Raw genomic sequence first — 13,546 nt, 5'->3', positions numbered from 1 at the left:
AGTACTTTCCACATCAGTGTATATTAGCACAACTGCAGAAGAGTTAAGTCCCTTCTGGTTTATCTTCCCATACTAGTGCTGATGTAGTCAGGTCACAGCTCTGGGCTGTGAAAGCCCTAAGAAAGTGTCACTATGGCACCAGTTTATTTGCATACTGATAGTTCCAAGCTTTGGGTTCTGGTCTTCCTTTTACTTTAGATTCATTTCCACAGATTGGTGGAATCAGCCTCAGGGACAGTTAGCCAAGAGGAGTGCAGATCTCACTGACAGGTCCAGGCACCAGCATATTAACAAAGCTCTCACACCACTGCTAACTTCTGCTGTCCCTGACTGTTACATACAATTGCTCACTCCATGCCTGTTTCAAAGCCCAAATTTACCATTGAATTTAGTGGGAACAGAATGAGGTTCCTTTTAGCCCATCGCCTGTCTGGGCTGCATTGAAGCTGCCTGCATTCAAGCAGCCTGGCAGCGCTCCATCCTAGGATCCCTGAAGCTTAAGATCACTTCATTTTTCCTCTCTTTGTGAATCAGAAGTAATTATTTTTGAATGTGTTTTTAGTAGGAAACTTTCCATAATATATTTTGAATTTATATACATCTATATGTTTTTCTGCTATATTTCCTTATACCGTGATCCTCGTGAGGAGTCTTTCTAGTCCAAATTTCCCTTGGCTATTCTTTGTAATTTTTTTTTCTTTTTTCACATTTTTTTAGCTTTTTCCCTTCCCATCCCCTGCCTGTTGCACCTATCTTGGTGCAAGATGTCTGAAAAAAATGTTTTGTTTTGTTTAGTTTTTCAGAAGGAAAAAAACCACCCCTGCCTACTTTTTCAGTATTTAATCTCAACAACAAAAAGTCTGCTCAGCACACATAAAAAGAGCACTGAGATAAGTTTTGGAGAACTCACTTTAGATGGCCTCAAAGCAAAGAATAAGTAAAGATGTGCCAGGATTGGATTACCCACTGCTACATCTACCCACAGACTACACAGACAAAAAGGCCTTCTTGTGCTTGTGGGTCACCATATTAACCCACAAGGTTCAGTCAGCAAACACGTGTCCTTTTCAAAAGCTGCCCTTTTCTCAAAGCTGTGGTTTTTTCTATCTGTGGTTTTGAGCAAAGTAAGCAGAGCTCTCTGCCAGTATTTCAGGCTACCCATCACACTGAGACATCTTGTCAGAATTCAGCCATCTCTGTGGAGCTGGCGGGTACTTCACTGAATTTCACAGAAGGAGGTACATTTTTTTTTTTAAGCCAAACCATAGATCACATTCCTGCTAGTGCGTTGGGGAAAAAATTTCCTAGGTACTCTGTTTCTTTTTGCAAAGGGTAAAGGATTTTAAATGGAACCCCCTGCCAGGTCTCCTACTTACAGCTCTGTCCATAAGTCAGGAGTAGTACAATATCTGCTGCTAATCCAGAAGCAATATGCTGCAGTCATTAAGGTAGTTACTTACTACTGTGCTGATGAATGCACAAAAAAGAACAGAAAGGAAATTTGGCAGAGCAGATGGTGGATAATGATAGTGACAGTGAACAAAAATACTGTCGAGTATTGTGTCTGTTGGGGAGCCCATTCCCCAATGTAAATATAAAGTAAACATGACATAGGTATTAGGTAATTTTACAACCTACTGTTTTTGGCAGCTAGTTTGGCACTGGTCATTGTGTCTATTTTGGGGATCAGCTGTATGGTCCCAGATTGCCATTTTTCCTCTGCCTTTCTTTCTCTTAAATTTCCTACAGTATATTATCACTTCATTTTAGTTTCACTTATTTCCTCTGACAGTAGAGCAGGCCAGGCAGAGTGACTTCCTCCCTAAAACTCAATCTGTGTGAATTCTGCAAAAACCTTCCAAATGAAATGCTTTATTAAAACACATACATATTCAGCTGCTCACCTTCTCAAACACCTTTTTCCTCTGGGTGCTGCATACACTAAAGATGCTTGTCTCCTCTGAGGTGGAAGACCTTTCTCCCTTAAGAGGTACCGCACCTGGCATACATGACACTTTAAAGTGCAATTTGGGATTCAAAAAGAGATTCATTCAGGCCTTTTTTGTTCATTTCCAGGAAATTCCTTTTTTTTTTTTTCTCTCCCTGCAGCCTGTTTTGCCACACATGCTTTTCTGACATAAAACAGTGTAGGTTTTGAATTAGATTGGGTCACGTGCTAAAATGAAAATAACTTTGTATAAAAGGTTATCTGCTCTTCTTGGTCTTCACACATTTTACTCTCCTGGCCTCCTTTTTAGTACAAACTTTCTAAAGCCTTTCAAAGATAAAAGGAAAAATGTCAGGAGCAAACCTTGTTGAAGGTTTATACACCCACCATTCAGGTAATGTCTGCTTGCAACAAATTTTTTCAGCCTACTAATTATGGGCTTTTAGGGATCAAATTAACTAGGTCAATTAATGAATCCCAGAACTGAGTTATAACGTATTCATATAGGGGGGTAGTATCTGGGATTAATGAAGTGATTCTGTACTAAAAGCATCAGCAATTAGTATTTTATTTGGAGGCTGAGGGCTGAGGCAAGATTTTGTAAAAGCCAAGGGGTTCTGCTGCTAGCTTCGTGATTTAAGACAGAGGTGTCTGCACATAAAACTTAATGATACGCTCACAAAAGGTAAAAGGATGTGTCAGCTTTTCTCTGAATTTGCATAGATATATTTGTATGTGTCTCTGTGTGTGCAGTCATTCTACTCAACAGAAAATCCAAACCATTTAAATTATATTAGATGATTGTTGTTCTTTTTTTTTAAGAATTGAGGTGATTTAGAAATTTAAAGAGAACACGGTAGTGTCCTTGTTGCTTCTCAGCCCATGAGCAAGCTGCATACATCAATGCCTGAATTATTTTCAGGTGATTTAGTTTACTCCTAGACTCAGATTGCAAAGCTAAAGACGTGTAGCAGTGGAGGCCTTTATGCAGCAGAAATGATCCATGGCCTCTTGGGGCACATTAGGCCATCTCAGTTCACAGGTCTGGTTTGGACACCTCGCTGAGCTATTCAACAGCAACCCACGCTAGGCAGAGCAACCATTTCCTCTGCCTTTCCTCTGATGTATGGGCTGCCTATGAAGGCTGATGTAAGGGCAACAACAGGTTGGCAAATACTTTCTTGAGAATCTTCTACGATCATCATACCCACCCAGGTCTGGACAGAGAAATGCCAGCCATCTTTGGCTTCCTGTAATACTTTTGGTGGTAAGGATGTAGACCTAGATAGTTTGGTAAACCAGACTCCCTCTTCTCGGAAATGGAGTGGAAATGAGCACTTCGTCACTACATAGCAAGCTTCTTAATGCATGCAAATTTTCCTAACTTGATATTTGGTTTTAAATGCTTTGTTTTGAGAGAGACTTCATATAACCAACATTCTCCATTATATTTATGTATAGAAATTCTTTTTTTACAGAAAGTATAACTCTGAGAAATTATAACAGCAGCTATGTCTTACAGATATTGCTCCTTGAAACTAGATTTGTACTGTTGTATGGTGAAATGAAAAATGTTCTCTCAGGTTTGGACTTGATCCATATGCCAAGAATACATATTAGTTTTATTTAGGTTGTTTAAACCTTTACTTCAGTGTTTCGTGACTGAATGTTTAAGCATGCATTTTTCATAGTTTTCTCATTTTTCCCCCCTGAAATTCCCTAAGCTGCTTAGACAGGAGATGGAGGAAATGAATAAATATCACAAAACTGATTGCCTATAAAACACCACTGGATTACTGATTCACACGTACAATAATTGTTCTTTTAAAATAGTACAAAAAAGTAGTAATCCTTTAAAATGCTCCATCCCCATTCTGCAGCTGATGAAACATGCATGCTCACCAGTTGCACCCCTACAGAATTCCTAAGAGTGCATCTGAATTTAGACCACAAATAGACATCCAGACTTTGGTGTTTTCATTTCCACATCCATACAGCTTTTGTGCAGCCCAGATTGCTTTGCAAAGGTGGGTGAATATTGCTGGTTAGGTCATGGATAAATCATTCTTTTTACTCAGGGACTGGAGTTAGTTTTGCTAAGCACAAAAATTTGAGGGCAACTGTAAGCAATGTTTTTTCAAAGTCAAAAAATCACATCTGACAACACCAGATTTTATAGCTGTATTTCCAGTTATATCAGAAAGAACTTCTTTAATAATTTAAAGACTATCAAATCATTCAATTTGCTCAGTCTCCTTGTTTCAGTGACTCTTTTTCACTTTCCCTTGTAGTTAGAAGAGGAGCAACTTAAAAGAGAAAGGAACAGAAACGGATCTGGAAAAATTTAATGCCTATAGAGCAAAAAGGAAATGGACAACATTGGTGATAAGAAGGAAAACAATTCTTTCTCAGTTCCTTCCTACTTCTGAGGAAGGCAGCCTGCACTTCTGAAGGGCCAGTTAGTTATCTCTGCCACTGCACTCGGTGAGAACTTCAGCTGTTAATGGACAGGTGACATTACAGACCCTGTGAGTCTCTTACCCTCAACTTCACTGACTTTCTCTACTTCATTTCTCATACTGGGATTTCTTCACCCCCTTGCAGTTCCCTCTCTTTGGCCAGAGCATAACTGTTTCCTCGGACTGCCGAGCGAGGTGGCCAGGTCAGCTGTTCATGCCTGCCTCCTGCAATTTCTGTCGCTGATGGACCTCACTGCCACACCCCTCCTCAGTTTTTACTTCTCCAGTCAGTTTCATTTTGTGACTGAAATTTTCTCTTTCTCAATGGCCAGTGTGATTTTCCCAATCTGATACTCTGTGTTCAGCTTTCTCCAGACAGAAATTGGAAAATAATTATGAAAATCATCTAAAAAAAGAAGTTGCAGCTCCAAAACAGAAGACAATTGGTCATGCACATGTAATATCATTGACTTAATTTTTATTTCTAGTTAGAACATTGGAACTTCCAAGTTTTTGTAAGTATCATAACAGAGAAAATAAAGAAATTAGAATTATTCAACACAGAGTAAATTAAGGATAAACATTTTTAATTTGTGAAAACTGTCTCCTCTTTTTTGTTGCTTTGGTTTGGGATTTTTTTTTTTTAGTTTTAGTTTTAGCTTGGGGTAGGGAGCTTGGTTTATGTACAAAGTTTTCACTGTTAAGAGTATTTTTTAAGGAAATAGCACAATATTTTTTTTAATGATAACTACATTTACTAACTTCTACAATTTCTTTGTATTTGTAAGACTGTAGAAAATGACAGAAGTAAAATTTCAGGTACAGTATAGAAATGAGGCTGGACAGGAGAGTGAGAACAGAAAATACTGAAATTTTGAAATTATCCATTTAAGCCATGACATACAGGACGTATAAGTCTAGACATGGCAAAGTATATTGACATGAATTTCAAGGAAGATTTTTTTTTTTCTATTTTATAATAGTTTTCAGGCTATTTCTTTTTAAAATTGCAGGTTACAACTCTGACAAAAAGTCATATGCAGAAGCCTGACTATAATGGAGCATTCTGTCATCAAGTTATACTAATGCGATATAAGATTTGACCTAAATATCAGCCATAATCTCTCTTTCTGACAAATTAAATAAATCTAGAAACTCCTTGACCCACCTACAAAATTCGAGGGTGCAGAGGAGGTGCATGGACACTGCAGGATAGTCACAAGAAGATGTTATTAATTGGCTCTCGGAAAAATAAAACTAGAGGGAAGTGTGGTGTAAGATGAGGGAAAGTGTCAGATGGTTTGGGGAAGAGGCAGGCTGGACTAAGAAACTGGTGGGAAAAAGAAGACTGACATGTGAGTGAGCTTACTGAAGTGAGTTGATACAGATGTGTCTTTTCTTTCTTTCTTTCTTTCTTTCTTTCTTTCTTTCTTTCTTTCTTTCTTTCTTTCTTTCTTTCTTTCTTTCTTTCTTTCTTTCTTTCTTTCTCTCTTTCTCTCTTTCTCTCTTTCTCTCTTTCTCTCTTTCTCTCTTTCTCTCTTCCTTTCTTTCTCCCTTCCTTTCTTTCTCCCTCCCTTCCTTTCTTTCTCCCTCCCTTCCTCCCTTCCTTCCTTCCTTCCTTCCTTCCTTCCTTCCTTCCTTCCTTCCTTCCTTCCTTCCTTCCTTCCTTCCTTCCTTCCTTCCTTCCTTCCTTCCTTCCTTCCTTCCTTCCTTCCTTCCTTCCTTCCGAATTCCTTCCTTCCGAATTCCTTCCGAATTCCTTCCTTCCTTCCGAATTCCTTCCTTCCTTCCGAATTCCTTCCGAATTCCTTCCTTCCGAATTCCTTCCTTCCTTCCGAATTCCTTCCGAATTCCTCCCTTCCTCCCTTCCTCCCTTCCTCCCTTCCTTCCTTCCTTCCTTCCTTCCTTCCTTCCTTCCTTCCTTCCTTCCTTCCTTCCTTCCTTCCTTCCTTCCTTCCTTCCTTCCTTCCTTCCTTCCTTCCTTCCTTCCTTCCTTCCTTATTTTCATAATAAGTAATTACTTTGCTTAGTTTTCTGGAAATTCTGGGCAATTTCCACATCCTTCTTCCTAAAATTTTATAGGATTTCAACCTGTGAAGTTTCTACACAAATCCAGTAATCTTTAGACAATTATGTGAACTTTAGGTTTGAGGATTCAGAATACATGCATTAATAAATCCATATAGGAAGTTCCTCTGTGTGATGCTCAGCCAGGAAGAAGAAAAATGGAATGAAGTCACAGTGTTTTCACTGCACTACCCATAGTTCTCACGACAAGGATTTTTGCTGTAAAAGCCTCAAGATTGGTAGGTGTGTAAACAAGAAATGTGTCATTCTTGGGTTTGGACTAACTGATACTAGGGTTTCAGACCTGTGAATTATAATACTTAAAATATGTATTCTCATTTAGGAATACAGAAGTAGCAAGAATTATGGAGTCCAGTCATTAAAACTGTTGGTTAAAATATTTAATGCATTAGAATGGTGAAGTTCTAGCTTAAAACACAAAGTAGCTTTGTTTTCTCTGTCACTAGAAACATTCCAGTAAATTCCAGCCAGAACTTATTCTTAGTTTATTCCCATAGTGCCAACTTTCATGAAAACCAGTATCCTTAAGAATCTAGTACTTACTGATTTTTAACCAGTACTTAACTGATTTTTACAGATGTAAAGCATATCACCTTTCAGTCTTGTTTCTCCTAACTTGGCCATGTTCCTTCAGTCAGCACATGTTCCCCACAGCAGGATCTTTTAGAATCTGTTCTCTGCATTTAAGTTTTAATTCATAATTCTTGAACATGTATAATGAGAAGTTTGAAAGTATTGCAAGACCTCATACAGTGCCCAGGCTCTTCTAGAAACAAATCTTATACAAACATAGACCGTGGGAGTTTTCATTGTACTGGCAACTTAGATAATTCTGCAATTAGCTAGTCCACTCAGGTCCTTTCACATCTTTTCCAGCTGATGAGCTCTCACCCTGGAGCAGAACTTTCTTTTATGAGCTTCTATCCTGTCACTCCTCAAGAATGTACAGCTCTTTTATATGATAACCTGGTTATCCTCTACTGATAAAAGTACCAAGTTGAGAGGTATAAGCAGATTGGTATTTTGCTCTCTTGCTTCCTGAGTGAAAAGCAGACATTAGACTATTAATCACCATCTGCTTCAATACTGACTCTTGAAGAACTCTACCACTAATTCATCTCCAGTTCCTCTGCCTGACATCTTCATACTTAACATCACAGATTCTTCATTCCTTTCTTTGATTTTAAATAACAAGCTTCATAGTTGGCACAATTTCCTGAAGTCTTGATATATGAAATCCAGTCCATTTCCTTTGTCTAGAAAACCTGTCTAAGGTGATCTACATCCTATTAGATCCTATTAAATTGTCTTTAAATATTTTTTCCTTCAAAATATGTCCTAAAACAGTCTACAGAGTTATAGGCTTACAGATGCCTGATTACTTTCTCCTTTCTACTTTTTAACTGCACGCACAATATTTGGTGTTTGGTTTGAAAGGTGTGTTCTCATAAATCCTGCAAGGGAGACCACCTAATCCCCCTGACTTGAGTGCATTAAGACTCATGACTTCTGTTTCCACCACAGTTGAGATAACAAGGGTGTGTAAATGAAAGCTGCCATGAAACATTCTGTTTTTCCTCCCAAATCAACATAATTTTCCTTTTTGAAACCTGAGGCAAAATTTGTTTCATTTTTTGGCCACACCTAGATTATCTTTAATCTCTGTTTTACCTTGACTGCAAAGCTGTCCAACTTCTTTCCTTGTGCATTTTAGTCTCAATTTATATGGCTCAAAAAGGAAATACCATATAGCTCGATATCTTCTTCCCAGGCCAAACACAGAATCTATTTTAAAAGTCTAAAGTTTCATCTTTCATTTGTAGATTACTGGAGAGTTCTTTCAAAATTTTCTCTAAAGTAAAATGTTCTGTAAGATTCAATACTTGTGACTTTGAAATTCCAGGTTTCTTCCATGGTCAGATCCCTTGGGATTCTAGCTTTACTTGGCTTTATTGAACATTTCCATTAGTTCATCAAGGCTTGTCCTTCTGAATTGTAAATGTTTAGTTGAATATCTTACTTTTTATCACTTTATCTTAAATGGAATCAGTTTCTATTTGCTTGATTTAGGTTCTTTCTCTGTTTTCAAAACCATAACACATATAATGAGTCTAATAAAAAGTATTTCATCTAGGTTCTGGTTCTCTGTTATTTTCTGATTTTAGAAGATTTATTTGGCTATCCTTCCACAAAATGGTCCTGACCCAAACAAGTTATTGCATTACTACACTCTTTTATTTCTTTAGCTTCCACACTGCATTTAGAGCTCCAGCATTCTTTTTTCTTTTTTCTTGTCTTAAAGACTGAGTCTCCTTGAATAACTGTGTTCCATTTGGAATTGCTGTTCTTTGCTATTTTTATCTCTATAACACTTGGTTTCATCTCTAATGTGTGTAGCTCAAAATCCTCCCTCTCTGAGGAACATAAAATAATGTATAAGCATTTGTTAGTTTTATAATATACCAATGAAATAACTAATTGCAATGGTGGAAGCTGCAACTGCATTGCACGTTGAGAAGGTTGAATGTAGAAACACCAAAATTCCATGGACAAGTCCACCCTTGTTCTAGATGGATTCTTTTACTACACTTATCACCATAATATCTCAACATCTTCAACAGTGCGGTAAGCAATATGACTAACATCTAACATTTGCACTTTGTTTTCTCTTGCTGTTATTTTTCCTCTCAGTGCAAAAGCATTTTGGTTTTAATTATTAGCTTTTTCAGGCCTCTCTTCTATTTGTTGTACTGAATGGGGCGTAAAGAATGTCATCTGTCACCTGAGCAAAGGAGAAAAGGTTTCAGTAACTGCGTGAGGCCAGTTCCAGGGTCCATTTGGCTTTAGACCACTGTCTTAGACCCCTGTCCTTCAAAAAAGTTTTCCTACTTAGATTCTGACTCTAATTAAAGTATTGCAACATGGAAACTGATCTGCTGTTGAGGATGTTATCCTAACTTTGATTGGCATGTAAAAAAACCCAGAGATTAATTCCTTCATGTGTCACTTTGGCAGCACTCCTAGGACCTTGTCAGCCTGCACAATAAAAGAAAGTCTTATGATCTGAAGCTGTGTTTTTCCCAATAAGCATTGGCATTATCTCAGATTTCCTCATATCATGATTATATACTCATTTTTTGGGAAAATTGCCCCTAACTTTACAGCATACTACAAAAAAAGATCAGGCTCTCAGCCATTTCAATGCAGTGATGACAGGAAGTAAGGATATCAATAATGACATCAGTGTCCTTTACACTGAATTCCTGTGGGAATTTCCTTCAGGAAAACAACTTTCTGAGTTAACCTGTGGCTCAGTTGGCTCCGTCATGTTCTATCTTTTGGTGGCTGATTAGGTGCAGATCAAATCCATTTGGGTATGTTGTCATAAGGCAGGCAGAAGGGATGAGAGGATGCAGGACAGAAATTACGGTAGATAGTCTATTTAGGAGCCATTTAGGAGTTATCATTCAATATTGGTTTCTTTCCTCTGGCATCTGATGCTTTACAGAAGTACACAGAACTCACCTTACCCAATGGCCACAGGCAGCCACTGTCAGATTTGCCGAGAGACTCCTGAGATTTTTGATTATGCTCCTGGTAAAGGGAGCACCAGAGTGAAAGCTGGCCTGTTTTCAGAGGCAGGATGAAGGCTTTTAGGCACCTCAGCTCTTAAGCAGAGATTATTGTACTGACTCTCTAAGAGCCAGAGATCTGTTAGAAATACAGTGGACTACCATTGTATGAATAAGATTTATTTATAACTGTAGGATGTCTCTTTGCCATTCTATAAGGCCACAAAATCACTGTTGTCCTGGTGTTTAATATGGTTCAGTACCACTGTGAAAGCACTGCAGTAGTTGTAAGCACGGCCACCTCTGTTGTCTTCTCTGCCATGGACCTTCTCTTTGATCCAAATTTACAGGACAGAATTTGGAGGATTTTTACCTTTCTGCTTCTGTCCTTAATTCTAAGTTTCCTATTGTAGTGAAATAAATGAGCTACTTCTCTATTTTTTCTCACAAATTTATAAGAAATATGATGATGCACCCAAACAGCTTTTATTTGCTTGTTCTTGCTTTGCATGTAAGCAGAGCACCATGAAGAACCCTCAGTGATTAGACAGAAGAATTGAAGAGCTCCAAGGGGGGCAAAGTAATAGAGAAAAACCTCTGAGTGCAGGAAGAAACATCTCATAATAACCTTCCTGTAGATAAAAAAAGTCAAAGGCTGAGACGTGTTAATTTGAAAAGGCAGATGGAATTCTTGTGTGCATTTGAAAAATGACAACTCCAAGTATGCTTTCAAGGTGAAACTTCAAAAAACACCTGCCTGAGTTAGGGGCACAAACCTAACTGGAATCTGAGTGTTTTAAAAAATGTCATGCCAAAATCACTAGAGAAAAAAAAAGTGCTGTAGACTTGAAGAGTAGTATCTAAAATATGGCCATTTTTGTGCCCCTAGTCCACATCTGCAAGTAATTATGGGTGCAAATGTGGCTATGTCAACATCTACATACATTAATGTACCTGTTAATCTGATAGTTAAATGTCTGTTTGTTATCAAATAACATACTCTGCGAAACTGTTCCCATAGTTATTTGTGAGCGTAAAAAGGGAAGCCATGTTAACGTTAACTCTTAGAATTCTAGTGTTGATCTTTTTATCATGCACAAATGGAAATCACACTAATATCAAAGATAAATATACATATTTGAGGGAGACATTAATACCTTTCCTCATTTCTATTATATTGAGAACTGTATTTTCCACCTATGTTGTTCTCATCAATTCTCTTTTGTAGCAATAAACAAGCAAGTTACATGAACTTGCATGAGCAGAATTGTCAGTAATTAGTTTTTAAATACTATCCAGTTCAGGAGGCTAGGCACTGATCTTACTGATTATTTAAAATTGCTCTTTAAATGCTCCTTTAAACGTTGAAGTGAAATTTAGATTTAAAAACATAATTGCAAACCCCTCTACGCAAAACCGTAACCAAAGAAAATGTCAGACTTGTATATCTATGGCTCACTCAAAGAAGAGGGATTTAATTTTTTTCTCTTTCTTTCACAGATATGTACTGATTAGTTACTATCCTGAGATTCGACATTTTCCTGACTAGATTGTAATCAAAATTGTTGATTTATACTAAAGAAAAATACAGTTTCACTGAACTGACTTTCCAATACAATTATTTAAGAATAAAACCAAAACCATTCTGATTATGAGCTACTTGCTTTCATCTACCTTTGTAGCTTTTAGGGTAGAGTTATTCATTTCAGATGTCTGGTATGTACATGAAATTTTTTTCCTGGAAAACTTCAGCCATCTTTGGGACTATGATTAACAGGTTATATTGTTATGCTGATTATAAAAGTGTAAACTACCAGCTACTTTGTTAAGTTTTGGCACATTCAAAGTGTCTCAAGAACCTGCAGGGTGAGAAAATCTTAGCCTCAGTGCTGAAGAGGTGCTTAATGATATCCTTCTGAAAATCTTATCAAACTAGCTGTAAACCTCTGAAAAGTCACCTTTAGCTTGTGCCAAGAAGTTTGTCACAGCCTGGAAGTAATCTCTTTTTAATAACACTTCTCTACTCCTAGAGAGCTCCTTAGAGATCTTGTAATCTGCAGCCAAGAGGACTTCTCTGGTAGGTTTCCCCTGCTGAAATCTGCTGTGGCTCCTGGGAATCACACATCACAAAAAAAAAGTATACTGCCTGCCTTTTGCCACCTTAAGGAGTACAGTATTGTCCATTCATACCTTGGCATTTCTGGTTTTTGCTTTATTTATATAGACACACATAACCCTCCAAGGCACTACATTTGAAGATAACACATTAAAAGAACGTTAGCCCACATTCTTGCCTCCACCAGCCCTTTGTGTAAGCAATGATGCAGGCTCTAATTACCTGTATACATTCAATAATTTTTTCCCCCCACCACCTCACTCATAACAAGGCCTGAGCTTGGGACTCAGTCAGGATGGTATATTGAATGGAGCTGTATGGTAAACAATGTTTTATAGACCTCTTCCCCTATTTGTTGCAGAAGCTCAAGATGTGTGATCAAAACAAAAATACTGTGGGATTAAAAACAAAACAATGGTTGCCCAAGTAAAACCAAGACAGGTTCTACTGCAGTCTTTGACACTGTGGGTATGTTTACTGTGGGTAAGTGTATACTGTAGAGATAAGTGAGTAGTTCAGGCACCAGGAACAAGGTGCAGCAGCACAAGGCAATTCATTCTTTTAAGTTAGGCACAGAGCTACCTGAAGCTTCTACAGCTGGGCTGGTTCACGCAGCTGGGTTAGCTTGGGTGGACAAGAGTTTGCAATGCAGAAAATACACAGAGCTTTTCTGTGTTGCTTGGTTGCATACATCTTATATTGCAAGGATGGTCAGTCAGCAATTTTGCATTTCTTAATACCTCGCTCACTGTCTGGGATACTGCTTTGGTGCATGGGCTCAACACACGTAGCCACAAGCAGAACTGATGGGAGACATACATTGAACTGAGCTGTCACAAATGTTAAATGATCAGCCAGCAAGCTAAATATTAATTAAACCAAGAATCTTTACTGATAATTTCTTATGCAAAAACAAGGTGTCAGTATGTCTTTCAATAGATGTCTCTCAACGCCATCATTAGACTTCAAAGAAGAGCAAAAATCATACACTACTTCACATCAGTGTGATAATATTTAAGAAGTGCCATTAAAAATAAAAAAAATAATTTAATGTAGTAAGAGATTCAAACATATAAGAAAGGAAAACTGGGACCCTGAACCCAAGATTAAGTAAAAAATCCATTGTTACCTGTATATAATAGAATCATAGAATGGTTTGTGTTGGAAGGGACTTCAGGTATTGTTTAGTTCCAACCTTCCTACCATGGGCAGGGACATATTCCACTAGGCCAGGTTGCTCAGAACCCATCCTGGGGCTTGAAGTCTTCCAGAGATGGAGCATCCACAACTTCTCTGGGTAACTTGTTCCAGTGTCTCACCACCCCGGCAGATATTTCTTCCTTATGTCCAACCTAAACCTGTT

This window comes from Aphelocoma coerulescens, chromosome 2 (assembly GCF_041296385.1).
Source record: "Aphelocoma coerulescens isolate FSJ_1873_10779 chromosome 2, UR_Acoe_1.0, whole genome shotgun sequence".
Classification (NCBI taxonomy): Eukaryota; Metazoa; Chordata; class Aves; order Passeriformes; family Corvidae; genus Aphelocoma; species Aphelocoma coerulescens.
Note: the sequence above shows the minus strand (reverse complement) of the source record.